This window comes from Gigantopelta aegis, chromosome 6 (assembly GCF_016097555.1).
Source record: "Gigantopelta aegis isolate Gae_Host chromosome 6, Gae_host_genome, whole genome shotgun sequence".
NCBI lineage: Eukaryota > Metazoa > Mollusca > Gastropoda > Neomphalida > Peltospiridae > Gigantopelta > Gigantopelta aegis.
Window position 1 is genome coordinate 91,192,687 of NC_054704.1, and position 4,085 is coordinate 91,196,771.

Sequence of the window (4,085 nt, forward strand, 5' to 3'; positions counted from 1 at the left end):
CGGATCCACTGAGGTGGTTCGATCCTGCGACGCAACCACCTCGAGCGAGCACTCAACCAACTGAGCTACATCCCGGCACTGTAATGAAAGGTAAAACGTGGTATATTGTGTGGATCACCCAATGGGTAATGGTACTGTTTTATAGATGATCTCTCACGCTTCGTGTCGTGCAGTGGTGTAGTTAACCCTCTTAATAATACACTATTTATTAAGGCATCGTTGTATTGTGGTAATGGTGGAATTAAGGTTATGATCTTAAACTTCAGATGATATTTTAGCTAGAAATTAAAATAGCACGATATTAATTTTGTAAGGTCAACAAAAAAAGTGTGATCTGAGACCCTAATTTGAAAGATTTGTTTATTTTGATGATATGGCTCAATTATATCCTCCATCAACACTGTACTCTCTTATTTTCTTTGCTGATAAATATTTCATAATTGGGAGGGGTGTTTAGCAATTTCATAGAAATGTAGCTTTTGTGGAAATGAGGGTAGGGTTATAAAAAAAAAAAGTAGTTATATATAAAGCTGTGAGTCCTGCAATGCTATCATAAAATGCCCATCACTAAAGATGTAGACCTTACCAAAAATCACTATGAGCGTTCGTCCCTCAAGATGGTACCAATGGCCAAACTATTGGTGCCTGGCTCATGGACACCGTGGATCTATATCATCCTCAGACTCTCCCTCGTCCTACACATACACTCTCATCCATGACTACGCACGACTTTAAAGTACCGTAAAATATTGGTTTTCTTTAACGACACTACTAGAGCACATTGATTAATTGTCGACTTTTGGATTTCAAGCATTTAATAATTTTCAGTCATCAGAGTCCCACATACAGAAAAGCAGACATCGCAGTTTAAAAAATTATAGTTTGGAAAGTGATTAATTTCTCCCTTAACTTAGATTATACACGAGCCGCTTAACATATTAAGATATTGATAAGATATAAATTCGCATGCAAAGGGGAGCTAAAATTACTCTCCTTGAACTAGTCTTAGCAGGGGAGTGATTGCTCCCTTTAAATAGTGAGATCAGGGACCTAATTCACAAAGGTCTCTTAGGTTCTGCTGGACATCAAAAAAGCATCCTCTTTTCAAGTCTTTTAGCATTGCACTGCGAGATCGCAAAGTTGCGAGAGTTTAGTGAATTAGGCCCCTGGGATTGGAAATGATGTGCTATCAATGTCAATGTTACTGCAGCAATGTAATGGGAAAATGTAATGGGTTTTTTTTAAACTACGTGTCATAACTATCAAATGTTTGACATCCAATAGCCGATGTTTAATTAATCAATGTGCTCTAGTGAGTTCGTTAAACAAAACTAACTTAAAATAAGCTTTACCACTGGGTTATGTCCAGCCCTTCCAACCCAAACAGAATGTATAGGTAGGTGATAATATTTCTTCCTGCATCTCTCTCACTAACCATTAATACATATTGTCCTGCACAGACAACCCAAACAGAATGTATAGGTAGGTGATAAACCGGTGTAAAAGGAACGCAGGTCCGTAGGAACCGAGGTCCGTAAGACCTCGGTTCCTAGGAACAGTAGTCCTATCGGACCTCCATAGCTTAGGAACCATAGTCCTACCCGGACTTTCATACCTGATTATTTTTTTAAGTTGTTTTTATCCTAGGACTTGTATTCCTACCGGACTTAAATTCCTTCTACAGCAGTGACAGAAATACAAGTCCGGCAAATTAGATATCCATTTGGAAAAAAAGTGAGGTTTTGGCAGTCTTCACTCGTAGTGTGATGGATAAGTATACGAGTCTCTTAAGATTATTGTGGGTTCAAATCTTTGTCAAAATAGTATTTTTAAGTTTGAGTATCAACTTAATTATTGTTTTACGTCATAGACTTGTGGATCAGATACGTGAGTGAATTTTTGTAATCGTCTTACATTTTTGTCAGCATATTGAAGTCGGACGAATATCTTGCTTTTTTCAAAAGTATATAATGCAACTACAGATATAAAGTAGGCTATGTGTTCATGTGTTCAACACGTAGAAATATATATCTAAAAACAATATGTAGCTCAAAATTGTTTTATATATATGAAAACTGGTAACTCCAAAAAACTTAACATTTGGCGAACAGCAAAATACAATTATTGTATATACCAACATACTTTTAATAATATGTTTTATAAGTTTATATTTTGACGGTAAATCACAATCTGATTATTCGTGATTTTCTTAATCTTTGTCCGATCGGACTTCCATTCCTCGGAATCCTAGTCTGTGGGACTTGTATTCCTAGGAATTTAAGTCTGTGGGACGTGGATTCCGAGAAATGTAAGTCCGTGGGACTTTTATTCCTGGTACTCCTGGTCCACAGGACTTTCAATCCTAGTATTCCTAGTCCTCTGGAATTTATTTCCGATATTTTGCTTATTACATATATATATGATTCCTGAAAATTCCTGAAATAAAACTTTGAAAACTGTACTTAGTTCTAGTAGTTAGTACTAATAACTAGTACTATAATGACTAGTTAGGCCCTACTACAACATAAAAATAACAGGAATAATAAGCATGAAAAATTACCTTTTACTGATGAACAATTAAAAATAGCATAAAAACACTTGAAATTAATTATCACTGACTGTCTTATGGCAGTTTTAACCATCATAAGCATAAGAGACGAGTTGGGGAAAGGGTCTCTCATTGTTATACCTGGCCGTAAGGAACATCATAAGCGTTCGAGACTGGGTAGAGGTGGGGTCGGGGTCGGGGGGGGGGGGGGGTAATGGACACTTTCGGGCAAAAAGAGCTGGCCTGAAATCTTCACCATGTATTTCCATCATTCTACTCACAATATTAGTTGTAATCCATGTACAAATGCAGACTGATTTATTTGGAATCCTATATAGCGTCTTGGTAGTAATGCGAATATAAATATATGTTGTGTTCCAGATTCGGACATTTTCGTTTCATTCGGGCAATAAAAATCAGCCTGCCCTCACCCCACCCCTACTCCCAAAAAGGGAGCCTGAATGCCTATTGTGACCAAAACTGTCAGGTGTAAAAGTGTCATGAATAGTTAGTCTGTTTAAAAATATCTTTGTAAATTGTGTGTGCATATTATTGATAGTATGATAACTGTTCAGGGGTTACTGTTTTGTCATAATCAGTGTAGTAGCCCATTGAGCTGCTAAAACCCACTATTTCTATTAATTGATAAACCTTAATGATAACCATTTAACATAATTTGTTATCGATGGTATGGTTGGTTGGGACTAAGATATCATGAAGCCCAGAGTCTGATATGTCATATGTTAGACCAAATTAATGTTTGAAAATGAGTAAAATTGACAAAGCAGGCACATGTTCAGTAAATCATGCAGGGGGAAGGTCTAGACTGTGGCAGGTAGAAATTTGTTTTGAAGAGGGGTGTTTAGACCACGCCACACCACCCACACCCAACATACACGCGCCTGCAACATTATTGACAAAAAGGCACAAACTTACAAATTATATAAGATAATTTATATAACGCAAATATCACATTTTTATAGTTGAATTATTATTATTATTATTATTATTATTATTATTATCATCATCAAATACCTGTATATAATGTCTAACAGATAATTGTGTTGGTATATCAGATGGGCAAGTTATACTTATCTGTGAGTACTAATACATGCTTTGAATTATGAAAAATCTTTTCAAGTTACTTTTAAATGTTTAAACATTTATTAGTTGGAACAACACGCAATGAATAAAGACCTTAGTTTTGCTCGTGTAAATAAGGTCAACAAAATGTGTACATACTCTTGCAAATGATATAAATGGAAAATATTGGAATAAATAGAAAATATTTAAATAAGGAGAGGCGCCAGTATCCCAAGTTAATTAAATAAACCAAAAAGGAAACTGCTTTTCATTTTGTTTACATTTATAATTTATTTTTTATATGTACCACCGGACTTAAATTTTGATTGTCCAGGAATGCAAGTCCGATCCGGACTTAATATCCTGGCAGTCAGACCAGTATTCCTAAGGCCTAGGTATATTAGTCTTAGGACCTGCATTCCTAGGTGACTAAGTCCGGCCAGACAACTATTCC